Source organism: Bos javanicus, chromosome 6 (genome assembly GCF_032452875.1).
Source record: "Bos javanicus breed banteng chromosome 6, ARS-OSU_banteng_1.0, whole genome shotgun sequence".
In the NCBI taxonomy this organism is placed as follows: Eukaryota; Metazoa; Chordata; class Mammalia; order Artiodactyla; family Bovidae; genus Bos; species Bos javanicus.
In genome coordinates this window covers 92,937,835-92,958,635 of record NC_083873.1, presented here as the reverse complement: position 1 = coordinate 92,958,635, position 20,801 = coordinate 92,937,835, and positions in this window count along the sequence as shown.

Here is a 20,801-nt window from a genome sequence, read left to right as displayed (position 1 = left end):
AATAGATCTAGAAAAAGTAAAGATATTAAATTAGAAATTTAAAAAAAATTATTCAGAAGAAAAGTTGAGACCCAGATGGCTTCACTAGTTAATTCAAACAAAGTTTTTCAAAATAACAACTCTTCACAAACTATAAGAAAACAGAAGAGTGAACATTTCCCAACTCTTCTTATGAGGACAGTATTACCTCAGTACCAAAACCACACAAAGGATTTCACAAAAAAAGAAAACCACAAAGCAATTTTGTATGAGTATATAAGCAAAAATGCTCAACATAATACTAGCAAACTGAAACCAGCAATATACAGAAAGTATTATACAACATAACCAAGCAGGAATTATCTCAAAAATGCAACAATGACTTAACATCCAAACATCAATTAATAGATTATGTCAATAGAATAAAGGACAATTCCAACAGAATCATCCCAATAGATGCAAAATATGTTAAAAAATTCAACATTTCATGATAAAAATATTCAACAAAATAAGAACAGAAGGAAACTTCCTCAATATGTCAAACAACATCTACAAAAACCCTCAGCCAATTAAACTTACGGGCTTCCCTCACAGCTCAGTGGTAAAGAATCTCCTTGCCAATGCAGGAGACACAGGATCAATCCTTCGGTTGGGAATATACCCTGGAGAAGGAAATGGCAGCCCACATCAGTATTCTTGCCTGGAAAATCCCATGGACAGAAGAACTAGGTGGGCTGCAGCCCATAGAGTCTCAAAAAGGTTGGACACAACTTGGTGACTAAACAACAACAACAATCAAACTAAAGGATGAAAAATCAATCATTTTCCTCATAATATCAGAAACAAGGCAAGGATATCCTTTCTTGACATTTTTATTCAACACTGCACTGGAGTTTCCAGCCAGAGAGGTAGTGGGGAAAAATGAAATAAAAGGCATCCAGATTGGGAAAAAAAAAAAAAAAAAGAATCAAAACTATGTCTATTCAGATGACATAATCCTGAATACGGAAAATCCTAAGGAACACACACACACACGTGAAAGTCACTCAGTCATGTCTGACTCTTTGTGACCCCATGGACTATACAGTCTGTGGAATTCTCTAGGCCAGAATACTGGAATGGGTAGCCTTTCCCTTCTCCAGGGGATCTTCCCAACCGAGGGATGGAACTCAGATCTCCCGCACTGCAGGCAGATTCTATACCAGGTGAGCCACAAGGGAAGCCCAAGAATACTGGAGTGGGTAGCCTATCCCTTCTCCAAGGGATCTTCCTGACCCAGGAATTGAACCGGGTTTTCCTGCATTACAGGAAGATTCTTTACCAACTGAGCTATCAGGGAAAACTAAGAGCAATAATCAAGTTCAACAATCCAAGTTTGCTGGATAGAAGAGTAGTACACAAAAGTCAACTGTAGGTCTATACAATACCTATGAACCCTCCAAAAATGAAACTGAGAAAATAACTTCATTTATAATAACATCAAAAAGAAGAAAATATTTATGAATAAATTTAACAAAAGTACAAGATTTGTAGCTGAAAACTATAACATATCACTGAAGAAAATAAAGGCCTAAATAAATGGAAAGGCATACTGTGTTCACGGAATAAAAAATGTTACCAAGATAACAATATTCCCTAAATTATCTACAAAGTCAACACAATTTCTACCAAACTCCATCTGGCTCAAGAGAAAAGGAACAGCTTTAGTAATCATGGAAATGTAGGTCAAAACCACAGTGAGATACCAATTCACATCCACTAGGATTGTTGTTCAGTCACTAAGTCATGTACAACTCTTTGCAACCCCATGGACTGCAGCACACCAGGCTTCCATATCCTTCACTATCTCCCAGAGTTTGCTCAAACTCACGTCCTTTGAGTCAGTGATGCCATCCAACCATCTCATCCTCTGTCCCTCCTTCTCCTCCTGCCCTCAATCTTTCCCAGCAACAGGATCTTTTCCAACGAGTTGGCTCTTTGCATCAAGTGGCCAATGTATTGGAGCTTCACCTTCAGCATCAGTCCTTTCAGTGAATATTCAGGACTGATTTCCTTTAAGATTGACTGGTTTGACCACCTTGCTGTCCAAAGGGCTCTCAAGAATCTTCTTCAGCACCATAGTTAGAAAGTATCAATTCTTCAGCACACAGTCTTATTTATGATCCAACACCCACACCCGTACATGACTACTAGAAAAACCATAGCTTTGACTATATGGACCTTTGTTGGCAAAGTGATGTCTCTGCTTTTTAATATGCTCTCTAGGTTTGTCGAAGGAGCAAGCATCTTTTTTTTTTTTTTGCAGAGTCACATGGAGCTGTAGCATCTTTTAATTTCATGACTTTAGTCACTGTCTGCAGTGATTTTGTAGCCCAAGAAAATGAAATACGTCACTGCTTCCACTTTTTCCCCATCTATTTGCTATGAAGTGATTGGATTGGATGCCATGATCTTAGTTTTTTGAATGTTGAGTTATAAGCTAGCTATTTCACTTTCCTCTTTCACATCACTGAAAGATTCTTTAGTTCCTCTTTGCTTTCTGCCATAAGGATGGTGTAATCTGCATACCTGAGGTTGTTGATATTTCTCCTCACAATTTTGATTCCAGCCTTTGATTCATCAAGCCTGGAATTTTGCATGATGTACTAGGCATATAAGTTAAATAATGAGGGTGACAATATACAGCCTTGATATACTCCTTTCCCAATTTGGAATCAGTGCGTTGTTCCATGTCTGGTTCTAACTGTTGCTTCTTGACCTGCACACAGGCTTCACAGAAGGCAGGTAAGGTGACCTGATATTCCCATCTCTTTAAGAATTTTCCAGTTTGTTTTAATCCACAGTCAAAGGCTTTAGTGTAGTCAACTGAGCAGAAGTAGTTTTTATGGAATTATCTTGCATTTTCTATGATCCAACTGATGTTGGCTATTTGATCTCTGGTTCCTCTGCCTTTTCCAAATCCAGCTTGAACATCTGAAATGTCTTGGTTTATGTACTGTTGAAGCCTAGCTTGAAGGATTTTGAGCATAACCTTGCTAGCATGTGAAATGAGCGCAACTGGGCAGTAGTTTGAACATTCTTTGGCACTGCCCTTCACTAGAATGGTTATGATCAAAAGAAGATAATGACAAGAACTGGTAAGGATGTGGAGAAATAGAAAGCCTCACAAGCTGCTGATGGGAATATATGACGCAGCTACTTTGGAAAACAGCCTGGTATGTCCTCAGAGTTAACATTTGACCCAACAATTCCACTACTAGGTATATATACTAGGCAAAATGAAAACATATGTCCATACAAAACTTGTACACAAATACCATACCACCGTTGTTCACAATAGCCAAACAATGCAAACAATCCAAATGCCCATCAATTGATGAATGGATAATCAAAGTGTGATGTAGCCATACAATAGAATATTATTCAACAATCAAAATAAACAGATGCATGCTACAGTATAAGTGAACCTTGAAAACATGCTAAGTGAAAGAAGCCAGTCACAAAAGAACCACAAATTAGATGACTCCTTTTATATGCAATGTCCAAAATAGGCAACTTTATACAGATAGAAAGTAGTTTAGTGGTTGCCTAGGGCTGGGGAAGGGTACATTGGGAAAATGAAGAGTGACTGGATAGATTTCTTTTTGGGGTTATGAAAATGTTCTCAAATTCATTATGGTAATAGTTGTACAACTCTGAATATATAATACAAAACAAAACAAACAACTTTGAGTGTAGACTCTACATGGGTGAATTATTATATGGGATGTGAACTATATCTTAATAAATTTGCTATAAAAATTCCAATTAAAAATAAAATACAAACAACAGTGAAAAATCAATGAATCTAAATTGAAATTTTTAAAAAAGATCAATACAATAATAAACTAGAAGAATCAAAAATAAAAAAGAAGACATGAATTACCAGTATAGAAATGAAAGAGAGATATCACCATAGATTATATACATATTAAAATAATCATAAAAGAATGTTTTAAACATATTTATTGCAATAAATTCTAGAACTCAGAAGAAATAGACCAAGTCCTTGATAGCCAAAATTTATAAAAGCATAAACTGGCATAAAGAAATTAAATACCTAAAGACCCCTATATTATTTGAATAAGTGAAATATCTTAAAATCTTGCAACAAAAAATATTCTAATTCAAGACACACTCACTGGTGAGTTTTATCCAACATCTGAGGAAGATATAATAGTTGTCTTAAGAAAGTTTCAGAAAATAGAGGGCAGACTTCTCAACTCATTATGAATGAGTCTAGCATTACCCTGATACCAAAAGTAAACCTATTATAAGAAAAGAAAATTAAAAACCAATCTCTCTTCTGAGCCTAGTTGGAAAAGTTCCTAATAAAATATTATGAAATCCAACTTAATAATGCATCATGACCAATGGGGTTTATCCCAGTAAGGGAAGGTTGTTCTAATCTCTGAAAAATAATCAATATAATTCACCATATTAACAAACCAAAAAAGAAAATCTATATGGTTCTTTAAATAAAATTCAAAAAAACCACTTGGTAAACTTTAATACCTACTCATGAGAAACAACTTCCTGGGGCTTTCCAGGTAGCACTAGTGGTAAAGAACCCGCCTGTCAATGCAGGAGACATAAGAGACGTGGGTTCGATCCCTGGGTCGGGACAATCCCCTGGAGGAGGGCACAGCAACCCACTTCAGAATTCTTGTTTGGGAAATCCCACGGACAGAGGAGCCTGGCGGGCTACAGTCCATGTGGTCAGAAAGAGTTGGACGACACTTTCATGAACAACAGCAACATCAACAAAATCATCAAATTAGGCACAGGATGGAACTTCTTCAAACTTTTTCTTTCTGAGAGCCATTAAAGAAGATTTAAGTAAGCTGAGAGATATATCAGTCATGGATTAGAAGACTCGGTGTTGTTAACGTATCAATTCTCTCTAAATTAGAATACAGATACAATAAAATCTCAATCAAAATAGCATTTGCTAAGTCGCTTCAGTCGTGTCCAACTCTTTGCAACTCTTTGAGTCCAGGCCCCAGCAGTGAAAGCACTGAGTGCTAACCACTGGTCTGCCAGGAATTTTCAGCATTTATCCTTTCAAATTAGAGTTTTCTCTGGATATCTGCCTAGGAATGGGATTGCTAGATCATATAACAGCTCTACTTTTAGTTTTTTTTTTTTTTTAAGGAACTTCCATCCTATTCTCCTTGGTGGCTGCACCAATTTCACATTCCCACCAACAAGGGTTCCCCTTCCTCCCCACTCCTCCAGATCCTCTCCAGTATTTATTATTTGCAGACTTTTTTGGGGGATGAACCATATGGCTTGCAGGATCTTAGTTCCCCAACTAGGGATTGCATGTTGGCCACTACAGTGAAAGCACTGAGTCCTAACCACTGGACCACCAAGGTGTTTCCTGATTCTAAAATTTAGATAGAAATACAAATGATACAAAATAGCCAGAACAAATCTTTAAAAACAAAACAAAACAAAAAATTGGAATGCTCATATTTTCTGACTTCAAGACTAACTATAAATTGGATGGATCATACATAGTTATTTATAGGTTTTAACATTTTAAAACTCAGAATCCATGTTGCCACATGTACCAAGAAACATCTATAATATACGTGGCAACATGGATTCAGAGTTAAGAACAGTGTGGTATTACTATGATGACAGATAAATAGATCAGTAGAACAAAACAGAGAGTTCAAAAATGAACCTACATATATATGGCTAATAAATTTGTGACCAGGATGCAATGTCTAGGGAAATAGTCTTTTCAACAAAAGGTCCTAGGGCAACTGAATATCAGTACGGAACAATTATACTTCCTTCATTACATCATTTAAAAATGTTATGTGAAATAAACCAGAAACCTAAAAGTAAAGGTTAAAACTTATTAACTTTATAAAAGAAATGTAATAGAGGAAAATACAGAAGAAAAATGTTGCAATTTCTATGAGGGAAAAGCTTTATTAGGACACAGAAAGCACTGACCATATAAGAAATAGTAATAAAATAAACTTCACAAAAATTTAAAAATTCTGCTCTTTGAAAGACACAATTAAGAAAATAAAGCCAGCCTTCAACTGGAAGATTATTTGCAACACATATGTTTGACAATGGACTTGAAACCAGATAATATAAAGTACCTTTACAATTCAATAAGAAGAAGACAGTCCAATTTTTCAAAAGAGCAGATCTGAATAGACACCTTGTACTAATTACCAAAGGAGACAAAAGAATAGCTAATTAGCACATAAAAAGAAGTTCAACATCATTAGTCACCAGGGAAATGCAAATTAACATCACAAAGATACATCACTCCATACCCACTAGAACAGCTAAAATTAGACATTAAAAATCCAACTGTCCTGGAGTATATGAAACAATTTCAACTTTCAGACATTGCTATTGAGGGTATAAAATGGTACAACCATTTTGAAGACCTGTTTGTTTGTTTTTTATGAAAGCTGTCTCTTTCCATATGACCTAGGAGTTCCATTATTAATCCAAGGGAAAAGAAAGCAAATGTCCACCAAAAAAAAACCTTGTATATTAATCTTCAAAGAATTTTTATTCATAGTAGCAGCAAAGTGGAAACAACACAAATACCTATTAACAGGTGAATGAATGGATAAATACATTTGGTATACAACAGAATATATTTCAGCAATAGAAAAGAAACATCTATTGATACATGTGGCAACATGGATTCTGAGTTTTAAAATATAAAAACCTATAAATAACTGTGTATGATCCATCCATGTGAAATCCTACAGCAAGCAAAGCTATAGAGACAGAACACAAATGTCTTGTGTACTGACTGTTACTGAAGCAAGGGGTGATGCAAATGTTCTGCATCTTGATTTTCATCATGGCACCATGGATCGTCAAAAAAGCAAGTTCCAGAAAAACATCTACTCCTGCTTTATTGACTATGCCAAAGCCTTTGACTGTGTGGATCACAACAAACTGTGGAAAATTCTCAAAGAGATGGGATACCAGAACACCTGATCTGCCTCCTCAAAAATCTGTATGCAGGTCAAGAATCAGTAGTTAGAACTGGACATGGAACAACAGACTGGTTCCAAATCGGGAAAGGAGTACATCAAGGCTGTGTATTGTCATGCTGCTTATTTAACTTATATGCAGAGTACATCATGAGAAATGCTGGACTAGATGAAGTACAAACTGGAATCAAGATTGCTAGGAGAAATATCAATAACCTCAGATATGCAGATGACACCACCCTTATGGCAGAAAGTGAAGAGGAACTAAACAGCCTCTTGATGAAAGTGAAAGAGGAGAGTGAAAAAGTTGGCTTAAAGCTCAACATTCAGAAAACAAAGATCATGGCATCTGGTCCCATCACTTCATGGCAAATAGATAGGTAAACAGTGGAAATAGTGAGACTTTATTTTTGGGGCTCCCAAATCATTACAGAGATGGTGACTGCAGCCATGAAATTAAAAGACACTTGCTCCTTGGAAGAAAAGTTATGACCAACCTAGACAGCATATTAAAAAGCAGAGACATTACTTTGACAATAAAGATCCACCTAGTCAAAACGACGGGAGAAGGCAATGGCACCCCACTCCAGTACTCTTGCCTGGAAAATCCCATGGATGGAGGAGCCTGGTAGGCTGCAGTCCATGGGGTTGCTAAGAGTCGGACATGACTGAGCGACTTCACATTCACTTTTCACTTTCATGAATTGGAGAAGGAAATGGCAACCCACTCCAGTGTTCTTGCCTGGAGAATCCCAGGGACAGGGGAGCCTGGTGGGCTGCCGTCTATGGGGTTGCACAGAGTCGGACACGACTGAAGTGACTTAGCAGCAGTCAAAACTATGGTTTTTCCAGTAGTCCCGTATGGATGTGAGAGTTGGACTGTAAAGAAAGCTGAGCTTTGAAGAATTGATGCTTTTGAACTGTGGTGTTGGAGAAGACTCTAGAGAGCTCCTTGGACTGCAAGGAGATCCAACCAATCCATCCTAAAGGAAATCAGTCCTAAATATTCCTTGGAAGGACTGATACTGAAGCTGAAACTCTAATACATTGGCCACCTGATGTGAAGAATTGACTCACTAGAAAAGACCCTGATGCTGGGAAAGATTGAAGGCTGGAGGAGAAAGGGACAACAGAGGATGAGATGGTTGGATGGCATCACCGACTCAATGGACATGAGCTTGAGTAAACTCTGCGAGTTGGTGATGAACAGGGAGGCCCGACATGCTGCAGTCCATGGGGTCACAGAGAGTTGAACATGACTGTGACTGAAGTGAACTGACCTGAACACAGGTGCAAACTTTTGTCATACTTGGTGAACTGTACAGTCAGTTCTACTACAATACCTGTTTTCAAAAATGCAAATTGGTTCTAACATGACAGCAAAAAATTTTATATTGACTTTTGACATTGGATTTCATCCATTAAAAACAGTAGATTAAAAAAAAATAGTGGATAAACACAGAAAACTACACCCAACCCAAATGAAAAGAGCCAAGTATAAATATATACCATGCCAACCTATATGTTACTGTTTTCATACATTTTCCTTCAAATCTGTTAAAAGCCCTGCCATTCACTGTCACATTTGTTTTAAAACGTAATTTTTTTAAAGAAAGGATAAAATTAGAAAATCATTTTCCATATTTTCCCATATATTTTCCATTGCTGGCATTCTTCACTCATTTGGAACTGGGTTTTTACTGGTATCACTTTTCTTCCTCTAGAAAGACTTCCTTTAATATTTTTTGTAATTCAGGTCCACCAGAAATAAATGCTCTGTGCTTTTGTAAAAAAAAAAAATCTTTATGCTGCTCTCATCTTTGAAGGATATTTTCACTTGACATAGAATCTTATGATAACTTTTTAAAACCATATTACATTTATCATTCCATTCCTTGTTTGGCTTATATTATTTCTGGGAAGAAATCAGTAATTTATCTTGCTATCCCAACTGCTTCTGTTTCTCCAGTGGCTTTCAAGAGTTTTATATTATCATTGGTTTTCAACAAATTGAGTATGATATGTTTTATAATGGGTTTCCCTTCAATTATCCTGCTGGGAGTTTGTTTTCTTAGGTTTCAAAATCATAGTTTTCATCCTGCTTGTTAAACCATTATTCCTTCAAATATATATTTCCTGCCATTTCCTCTTCTCTGCCATATTCAGTTCAGTTCACTTCAGTTGCTCAGTCATGTTCGACTCTTTGTGACCCCATGAATTGCAGCACGCCAGGCCTCCCTGTCCATCACCAACTCCCGGAGTTCACTCAAACTCATGTCCATCGAGTCGGTTATGCCATCCAGCCATTTCATCCTCTGTCATCCCCTTCTCCTCTGTCATCCCCTTCTCCTCCTGCCCCCAATCCCTCCCAGCATCAGAGTCTTTTCCAATAAGTCAACTCTTCGCATGAGGTGGCCAAAGTACTGGAGTTTCAGCTTTAGCATCATTCCTTCCAAAGAACACCCAGGACTGATCTCCTTTAGAATGGACTGGTTGGATCTCCTTGCAGTCCAAGGGACTCTCAAGAGTCTTCTCCAACACCACAGTTCAAAAGCATCAATTCTTCAGTGCTCAGCTTTCTTCACAGTCCAACTCTCACATCCATACATGACCACAGGAAAAACCATAGCCTTGACTAGATGAACCTTTGTTGGCAAAGTAATGTCTCTGCTTTTGAATATGCTATCTAGGTTGGTCATAACTTTCCTTCCAAGGAGTAAGCGTCTTTTAATTTCATGGTGGCAATCACCATCTGCAGTGATTTTGGAGCCCCCCAAAATAAAATCTGACACTGTTTCCCCATCTATTTCCCATGAAGTGATGGGACCAGATGCCATGATCTTCGTTTTCTGAATATTGAGCTTTAAGCCAACTTTTTCACTCTCCTCTTTCACTTTCATCAAGACGCTTTTTAGTTCTTCTTCACCTTCTGCCATAAGGGTGGGGTCATCTGCATATCTGAGGTTATTGATATTTCTCCCGGCAATCTTGCTTCCAGCCTGTGTTTCTTCCAGTCCAGCGTTTCTCATGATGTACTCTGCATAGAAGTTAAATAAGCAGGGTGACAATATGCAGCCTTGACGTACTCCTTTTCCTATTTGGAACCAGTCTGTTGTTCCATGTCCAGTTCTAACTGTTGCTTCCTGACCTGCATATAGGTTTCTCAAGAGGCAGGTCAGGTGGTCTGGTATTCCCATCCCTTCAGAATTGTCCACAGTTTATTGTGATCCACACAGTCAAAGGCTTTGGCATAGTCAATAAAGCAGAAATACATGTTTTTCTGGAACTTTTCCTTTTTCCATGATTCAGTGGACGCTGGCATATTAAGATACTCCAATTATGCATATGTGAGATCATATTTCTCAGATTACTGAGGATCTAGCTGGAAATGGCACCCCACTCCAGTGTTCTTGCCTGGAAAATCCCATGGACGGAGGAGCCTAGTAGGCTGCAGTCCATGGGGTCGCTAAGAGTTGGACATGACTGAGCGACTTCACTTTCACTTTTCACTTTCATGCATTGGAGAAGGAAATGGCAACCCACTCCAGTGTTCTTGCCTGAAGAATCCCAGGGATGAGGGAGCCTGGTGGGCTGCCGTCTATGGGGTCCACAGAGTCGGACACGACTGAAGTGACTTAGCAGCAGCAGCCTTTTATTATTACTTTCATTCAGTATCTCAATTTACATAGTTTCTATTGCAGTATCTTCAAGTCATGCTTCTTTTCTTTTGTGGTGAGTAATCAGCTGATAATCCAAAGGTGAATTTTTCATTCAGGTATTGTATTTCTAATTTGCACTGAAGCTCTAAAGTTCCCTTTGCCTATTTTTAATGTCTTCCTTTTCTCCCATTATGTCCATATTTTCCATTACATACTTGACCATATTTACTATGCTGTTTTAAAGCCCATACCAGCTATTTCATTCATTTCCATAATTTCTGAGTCAGTTTCTACTGATTTTCTGCTTCACAATTTCCTGCTCATTTGTATGTCATAATTTTTATTGGGTAGGACTTCCTAGGTGGCACAGTGGTGAAGAGTCTGCCTGTCAATGCAGGAGACACAAGAGAAGTGGTTTTGATCCCTAGGTCGGGAAGATCCCCTGCAGTAGGAAGTGGCAACCTGCTCCAGTAATACTGCCTGGAAAATTCCATGGACAGAGGAGCCTGGTGGGCTACAGTCCATGGAGTCCCAAAGAGTCAGCCACAACTGAGCAAACAGCATATCAGATCAGATCAGTCGCTCAGTCGTGTCCGACTCTTTGCAACCCCATGAATTGCAGCACACCAGGCCTCCCTGTTCATCACCAACTCCCGGAGTTCACTCAGACTCACATTCATCGAGTCAATGATGCCATCCAGCCATCTCATCCTCTGTCGTCCCCTTCTCCTCTTGCCCCCAATCCCTCCCAGCATCAGAGTCTTTTCCAATGAGTCAACTCTTTGCATGAGGTGGCCAAAGTACTGGAGTTTCAGCTTTAGCATCATTCCTTCCAAAGAAATCCCAGGGCTGATCTCCTTCAGAATGGACTGGTTGGATCTCCTTGCAGTCCAAGGGACTCTCAAGAGTCTTCTCCAATACCACAGTTCAAAAACATCAATTCTTCGGCGCTCAGCCTTCTTCACAGTCCAACTCTCACATCCATACATGACCACAGGAAAAACCATAGCCTTGACTAGATGAACCTTTGTTGGCAAAGTAATGTCTCTGCTTTTGAATATGCTATCTAGGTTGGTCATAACTTTCCTTCCAAGAAGCAAGCGTCTTTTAATTTCATGGCTGAAGTCACCATCTGTAGTGATTTTGGAGCCCAGAAAAATAAAGTCTGACACTGTTTCCACTGTTTCCCCATCTATTTGCCATGAAGTGGTGGGACCAGATGCCATGATCTTCGTTTTCTGAATGTTGAGCTTTAAGCCAACTTTTTCACTCTCCACTTTCACTTTCATCAAGAGGCTTTTTAGTTCCTCTTCACTTTCTGCCATAAGGGTGGTGTCATCTGCATATCTGAGGTTATTGATATTTCTCCATATACATAGACACTATAAAAGCTATGTTCTTAAAATTTTGGATTCTGTTTTCTGCTTTTAAAGTGTGGAATTTGGCAGGCTGTCACTTGCCAATTAGTTTGATTCTTTTGATATTGTTTTTAAATTGTTATTGGTGGTCTAGAGTAGCCTTTACTCTAGAGTTCTTTTAGCCCCATCCGAAGACATAACTCTAGGGTATCTATTACTGAAGTGTGTCTCAGCCACATGTAGGTTCTGGGAACTGTTTAACTTACAGCTTCCCAGTAATTGCATTTAGTCTAGCCTTATGGCATTTCATACTATGCATGTGCACCTTACTTAGCCCAGAGCAAAGTCTCAATGAAACCTCCTGCAGAGCCTTGGGGCTCCTCTGCATAGCTCCCACATCTCTGGTGTTGCACCTCACAAACTGAAGCTGCCACGACCTTCCCAAAATCAGATCTCAGTGACTTCTATACAGAGACTGCCATGCGTTCCTTGGTCTCCCTCTTCTGTACTGGGTCTGGAACGTGACATCAGGTAGAATGCTGAGGCTTCTGTATGACTCATTTGTTTCCATCCATTCAGAGAACACACTCAAGTACTGCATGTTTTCCATTGTCAGAAAACAATTGCTTCAAGTATTTTGTCCAGTTTTCTAGCTGTTCACAGGTAGAGGGACAACTCTGATACATGTTATTCCATTATGGGCAGAAAAGCATAGCTAGAATTTTTTTTTTTAATCTAGTTTGAGTTATTTACATGTTGAGGCTCACATATTACCCTAGTATTTATGATAACAGCAGTTGATTGTATCTTAATTTTATAAAATAATTTCATTTATATTGTCTGATTAGTTTTTATAACACTTTGAGTTAATAAGGATGATCTTTCTTACAATTGTGTTATAGCCAAAAAGACTGAGGTTCATAAGACAGTGAATGCTCACTTAGTAAAAGCTGGAGTTGGAATGTGATGTTAGCATAAACTACAACTCCTAAAACTTGAATCCTGGTTTCATGTATATCACGAAACCCTTTTATTTTTCATCGATCCCTCCTCCTCCCTTCTTTATTCCTCTCAGGTTTGAATTATCTTTTAGGGTTTAATCATCAACTTTATCATGTTAGCTTAGTCAAAATTTTAAGAAGTAACTCAATCTTTAACTTTCCACTTTGATAAATGCTACTTGTAATTCAAAACCATATATTAATTTCAAGTGACAAACTATAATCAATATATTTCATACATAACCAACATCCTCCAAATCCATATAGGCCACTGAAGTCCTCCCTAACCTCCTAAACTGCCAGCATTCATGTGTAACCTTGTATCGGTATCATCTTTCCTCCTCTTTTAAGTCATTTCCCCTAACTTTGAGCTATGAAGCTGCAGTAAACATCTGAGTTTTTCCTAGTCCAAATGAAAAAAATTCAATTAAACATTAAAATAGGAAGGAAAACAAAATATTTTAACTAAACAAGAATAAAGTAAGAATAAGCCAGCTCCTCAGTTAGCATGACTAAGTAATATATTGAAATGACAGCTTTCTAAGAGTGAGCTGCATTTATGTCAGTCTATAATAAAATGGGACCAACTGACAGGGGCAATATTTGAAAAAATTTCAAGACTCAGTTGATTACCTTGTACCGTGAGGCACGGGATGAAAAGAGTGTTTTAATATTCCAATACACTTCTAGTCAACAGTGTGACTACATAGAGCACTGAACTAAGAGAAAAAAATACCTGAGACCACATAGCAGTCAGTGGGAAAGCCACCGATTGATGAGTCACATCATCCGTCATAATCTGCCTAGCTGGATACAGGGGATGACAACACGAGAGCCACGGATTAGTGGTCTCCAGTCTAAGTTAAGAGCAGTGGCATAAAAACTTTGAAAAGCAGTTTACATAGTTTACATATTTATATAATTGATGCTTTCAAACTGTGGTGTTGGAGAAGACTCTTGAGAGTCCCTTGGACTGAAAGGAGATCAAACCAGTCAATCCTAAAGGGAATCAACCCTGAATATTCATTGGAAGGACTGATGCTAAAGCTGAAGCTCCAATACTTTGGCCACCTGATGTGAAAAGCCAACTCGCGGAAAAGACCCTGATGCTGGGAAAGAGTGAAGGCAGGAGAAGGGGATGACATGGTTGGATGGCATTACCGATTCAGTGGACATGAATCTGAGCAAACTCCAGGAGATAGTAAAGGACTGGAAAGCCTGGCATGCTGTAGTCCATGGTGTTGCAAAGAGCAGGACACGACTGAGCAACTGAAAAATATATAATGTTTTTAAATAGACTTTACAAACAGTCACCTAGGCAACAATATGAAGTCATATTCTTTCATATGCAAGTTATATTTTCCTATAATACAGTAAAAAAATAATTATTAATTCTAAGATGTGATTCACTTACCATCAAAATTCCTTTCTTGGTCTTTCTTGCCATTAATGGTATACTTATTGCCCTTTGGGAAACACTGGTTTATCCTATTTAACTTAAAATTTTACACAAATTAATTTTCATTAATTACCAACTTAGGAAACAATGCTATAAAGTTTTATGTAACATATAATGATGAGATACAGGAAGGTTTAGGCCTTTCATTTAGCAAATACTTGAAAATTGCTTTTGGTTGGCTTTTTTCAAATCAAAGCCTGAAGAGCTAGACATGTGGAAAACCTCCAAAGCCAACCTCTCTTCCTACCCTATACCCAACATGATCACAACCATGTTATTTGGGGGGGCAGGGTGGGGGCAGAAACAGACTTCTACAAGAGAAGGAAGAAAAAGTACACAAAATGTTAAGCAGTTATTTAAAGAATTATGGGTCACTGTTTTCTTTAAATTCTTCACTCTGTTCTTCCTTTCTCTACTTGCAAAATTTACCTAATGTCCTTCTGTTTCTTTTCAATAAAAGAATACAGTAATACTTTCTGAGTTTGACAATAGGGAATTCATGATCTCAGCCACAGTCAGCTCCTGGTCTTGTTTTTGCTGACTGTATAGAGCTTCTCCATCTTTGGCTGCAAAGAATATAATCTATCTGATTTTGGTATTGACCATCTGGTGATGTCCATGTGTAGAGTTTTCTCTTGTGTTGTTGGAAGAGGGTGTTTGCTATGACCAGTGCGTTCTCTTGGCAAAACCCTATTAGCCTTTGTCCTGCTTTGTTTTGCATTCCAAGGCCAAATTTGCCTGTTACTGCAGGTATCTTTTGACTTCCTACTTTTGCATTCCAGTCCCCTGTAATGAAAAGGACATCTTTTGGGGGTATTAGTTCTAGAAGGTCTTGTAGGTCTTCGTAGAACCATTCAACTTCAGCTTCTTCAGCATTACTAGTCAGGGCATAGACTTGGATTACTGTGATAGTGAATGGTTTGCCTTGGAAATGAACAGAGATCATTCTGTCGTTTTTGAGATTGCATCCAAGTACTGCATTTCAGACTCTTTTGTTGACCATGATGGCTACTCCATTTCTTCTAAGGGACTCTTGCCCACAGTGGTAGATATAATGGTCATCTGAATTAAATTCACCCATTCCAGTCCATTTTAGTTAACTGATTCCTAAAATGTCTATGTTCACTCTTGCCATCTCCTGTTTGATGACTTCCAATTTGCCTTGATTCATGGACCTGACATTCCAGGTTCCTATGCAATATTGCTGTTTACAGCATCAGACTTTACTTCCATTGCCAGTCACATCCAAAACTGGGTGTTGTTTTTGCTTTGGCTCTGTCTCTTCATTCTTTCTGGAGTTACTTCTCCACAAATCTCCAGTAGCATATTGGGCACCTACCAACCTGGGGAGTTTATCTTTCAGTGTCCTGTCTTTTTGCCTTTTCATACTGTTCATGGGGTTCTCAAAGCAAGAATACTGAAGTGGTTTGCCATTCCCTTCTCCAGTCCTGACCACATTTTGTCAGGACTCTCTACTGTGACCCATCCGTCTTGAGTGGCCCTATGTGGCATGGCTCATAGTTTCACTGAGTTAGACAAGACTGTGGTTCATGTGATCAGTTTGATTAGTTTTCTGTGATTGTGGTTTTCATTCTGTCTGCTCTCTGATGGATAAGGATGAGAGGCTTATGGAAGCTTTTTGATGGCAGAGACTGACTGAGGGAGAAACTGGGTCTTGTTCTGATGGGTGGGGCCATGCTCAGTAAATCTTTAATCCAATTTTCTATTAATGGGTGGGGCTGTGTTCCCTCCCTGTTGTTTGACCTGAGGCCAAATTATGGTAAAGGTAAGGAAGATCATGGCAACCTCCTTCAAATAACCCCTCACTCAGTGCCTCTGACCCTGCAGCAGGCCACCGCTGACCCACACCTCTGCTGGACACTCCTGGGCAAGTCTGGGTCAGTCTCTTGTGGGGTCACTGCTCGTTTCTCCTGGGTCCTGGTGTGCACAAGATTTTATTTGTGCTCTCCAAGAGTCTGTTTCCCCAGTAATGCATAAGTTCTGGTGTAAGTCTCTGGGTCCTCGTGTGCACAAGGTTTGTTTGAGCCCTCTGAGCGTCTCTGGTGGGTATGGGGTTTGATTTTAAACACAGTTTTGCCCCTCCTACCGTCTTGCTGGGGCTTTTCCTTTGCCCTTGGATGTGGGGTATCTTTTTTTGGTGGGATCCAACATTCTTCTGTCAGCAGGTGTTCAGCAGCAAGTTGTAATTTTGGAGTTCTTGCAGAAGATGAGTGCATGTCCTTCTACTCTTCCATCTTGAAACTTTAAGCTATGGTTAAAGTTCTAGTCAAAGCTATGGTTTTTCCAATAGTCATGTATGGATGTGAGAGTTGGACTACAAAGAAAGCTGAGTGCCAAATAATTGATGCTTTTGAACTGTGGTGCTGGAGAAAACTCTTGAGAGTCCCTTGGACTGCAAGGAGATCCAACCAGTCTATCCTAAAGGAAATCAGTCCTGAATATTCTTTGGAAGGACTGATGCTGAAGCTGAATCTCCAATACTTTGGTCACCTGATGTGAAAAACTGACTAACTAGAAAAGACCCTGATGCTGGGAAAGATTGAAGGCAGGAGGAGAAGCGGACGATAGAGGATGAGATGGTTGGATGGCATCACTGACTTGATGGACATGAGTTTGAGCAAGCTCCAGGAGTTGGTGATGGACAGGGAGGCCTGGCGTGCTGCAGTCCATGGGGTCAGAGAGTCAGACACAACTGAGCGACTGAACTATTTTCTATTCCTATGGATATCCTCAGAATGAAAGCTGCATATTATTTCAACCTATTCCTTATAATAGTTACATTTCTAATCTCATATTTTGATTCAAAACAAAAATTTAAGTGAGGATACCAACTTTTTTCTTACTTTTAAACTATTTAATATTTATATACAATCTTTCGTCTAATCTGTTACTATTCTCAAAGCACTAGAAACAGGGGTTTTGCCCATTATTACATGAAAAATACAATTTTAAGAACCTAAATGCTCTCAATGGCCAGAGCAGAATACAAATAAACTGGGTTCTGAAAAATGGATCTAAAATCGTCTTGTAATTATAGCTTGATTATTCTTAAAACTCTTAATGGGATTTACTTTTAATTACTCTGGCAAGGATGAGGACAAGCTGGGAAATGGTAGGTAGATGGAAGGGATAGACATATCTAGAATAGCATAATTTGATAATTGCTGGTGCTGGGCAGTAAGTAAATGGGTGTTCTTTTTTTCCTGCATACTTGAAAAATTCGATGATAAAAGTTAAAACAAAAACAAAGTTCCAAGTTGTCTATAAAGTATTTTTGCTATTTCATTTGTATAATCAAATGAGAAAACAAGTATTTACCAGTAAGTATACAACTATTTAAAAGTTGTATGAAAGATTATTATTGCCACCTACTGGACACTTTGATTAACTACTTGCTCTTAAAAAACTCACTATTGGAAAACAAAACAAAACAAAACTATTAAATAGGTCTCCCCATCCCAGCATAAATATCTGGTTTTTAACAAGATAATGATAAGTAATATCAGTAAATTTATGTTTATAATAGTAATGATAATCAATAATGTTATATCACATCATTTCTAACATGAAATGCCACCTATAAAAGCTGCATTATAAAATTTGTTCGAGTATTGATGATCACCTTATTGTTGTCCTAATTTTACAAAAGATCTCAGATTTTGAATTGTTTTCCCATAGAAATTTAAATTGTTTACACATAGGGATAGACCAGAAAGCTAGAAACTAGTCCTGACTCTTAAATTTGGTGTGTTATTTTTTTATCTCAGTCTTTTAAAATCTTGATTTTTATTAAAAATTTTTCATCATTTATAACTTCATTAATTGTATATACCAGTGATTCTCAACCCTGCTACACAGAATTACCTGCAAAATTTGAAAATAAACTGATGATGATACCAAAACCAGAGTTTGTTTGTTTTTTTTAAACCCAGGGTTAAAACATCCATTAGTAAATATCAATGGTTTTCAAAGTATAGTCTCTGGAGCAGCAACATCATCTGGGAATGAACCCAAGCAGGACCTATGTATTAAAGCCTTTCCTTGTCTCCATACTTCCTTGTTTGTAGGGAAAAGTTTAACCTCCTAGAACTTCCCAGAGTTCTAGAGGGCAGATTCAAACAGAAGAGTGAAAAGCAGCAACAAAGGAAAGGCAGTCAAGGAACAGAATTGCAGCACTGGGACAGGGCCCGTCCTCCTCAAGAGCTGTACATAACCACCTCACAGTTCCTCGACGAGAACCAAGACCCCATCCAGGTGGAGGATGGTAACTGTAGGCAGAGCACAAGCTCTGGATCCCAGACTGGTTGGGATCGGAACATCATCACACTGTTACAGGGGAAGGTCATATACCTTGCAGCCCTCCCCTCCACGTTTTGCAGATAAAAACTCTTCAGAGAGTTCGGACTTTTTGAGCTCTAGCAGCCTATTTTCCTTGCTCGGCCCTTGTGATAAACCTCTCTCTGCTCCAAACCCCGTTTGGTTTGTTCGGGCTTATTGAGTGTGCACCAGGCACACAAACTTGGGTTTGGCAACAGGAACTTGTTAGAAATGTCAATGTTCAAGGTCCACCCCACTTTGCCAACTGGTGTCAAGCAATTTGAGCCTGCTAGCTCTCCAGGTGATTTGGATGCAGGCTAATGCTTGAGAGTTACAAGTATTTACCATACACATATTAAAACTTTTTACTTTTTTTAAACATAAGACTTTAATTTACTGTTTTCTAATAAAGAAAAAAGTACATTAATGATACAAAATTTGGAAAGGTTTATGTGAAGAGTAAACTAGTGCAATTCTATTTTTCCAGAAGGACACCATTATGAACACAACCAAAAGGAAAAATGCTCTAATGGAAGGTTAGTGAATAATTTATTCATAGGCCAGTTAATAGGACCCTGGAATGCTCTTGCCCAGAGCAAGTTTTCCAACCATATTTCCTTGTTCTGGTTTGTTCTGCTCAGAAAGGCACCTTAATTAAGACCTTCAACCATATCATACCTTTCAACTTGGGAATGTCACTTCTAGAAATACAGAGAAAAATAAATTATGCTCAAAGATTTTCTCCAAACTGAAAGCAAGTTAAATGCCCCTAAATTGGGAAATGATTCCATAAATTAGAGGGTCAACAGAATGAAATATTGCTCATCCATTAAAATGCTGCTTTTCACGAGATTTTAAATAATATGGGGAAATCCTTACTTTATAACATCACTTGTGTGCATGTTCCTGTTTTTCTGTTTCTGTCAACTGAATAAAATAATGGAAAGCACCAAAATATTAATACTGATTACCTGAGTAGTAGCATTGAGTGACACTTTATTGCTAAAATTTTTAATAAGAGTATGCTGCTGCTACTGCTAAGTCGCGTCAGTCGTGTCCGACTCTGGGTGACCCCATAGATGGCAGCCCAACAGGCTCCTCTGTCCCTGGGATTCTCCAGGCAAGAATACTGGAGTGGATTGCCATTTCCTTCTACAATGCATGAAAGTGAAAAGTGAAAGTGAAGTTGCTCAGTCGTGCCCGACTCTTGGCGACGCCATGGACTGTAGCCTACCAGGCTCCTCCGGCCATGGGATTCTCCAGGCAAGAGTACTGGAGTGGGTTGCCATTGCCTTCTCCCAATAAGAGTATACTTACTTTATTAATTGGAAAAAAAATTTACCAACAGTAATGGTGCTTCTACTCTGTGAATTAGGGTCTTTAACAATCAGTATGTTTTCAGGACTGATGCTGAAGCTCCAATACTTTGGCCACCTGATGTGAAGAGCCAAACTCATTGGAAAAGACCCTAATGCTGAGAAAGACTGAAGGCAGAAGGGGACGACAGAGGATGGGATGGTTGGATGGCTTCATCAACTCAATGGACATGAGTCTGAGCAAACTCTAGGAGAGAGTAAAGGACAAGGAAGCCTGGCATGCTGCAGTCCCTGGGGTAGCAGAGAGTCAGACATAACTTTGCGACTGAACAAAAACAACTTTCAGAAGACCGGAACTGTGGGAAACAAGTAGAGATTTTTTTCACTCCTTCCATCAATGTTCCTTCTCAACCCACTCCTCCAACTCTTATATTTCTACTTTATTCACATCAGCTGTGCCAGAACCCCATAATTAGACACGCTAAGAAACTGAAGTGTAATTATTCAATATTTTTAAAACTTAAAACTGGTCAAACAGTTTACCTTAGAATATATAAAAAGGAGGTAAAATGGCCAAACAGGCTTTTAAAAAGAACAGGCTTCAAAATTAGACAAAGTTAGGTTTAAATCTTAAATTGCCACATATGGGACCTCACACAAGTTTCA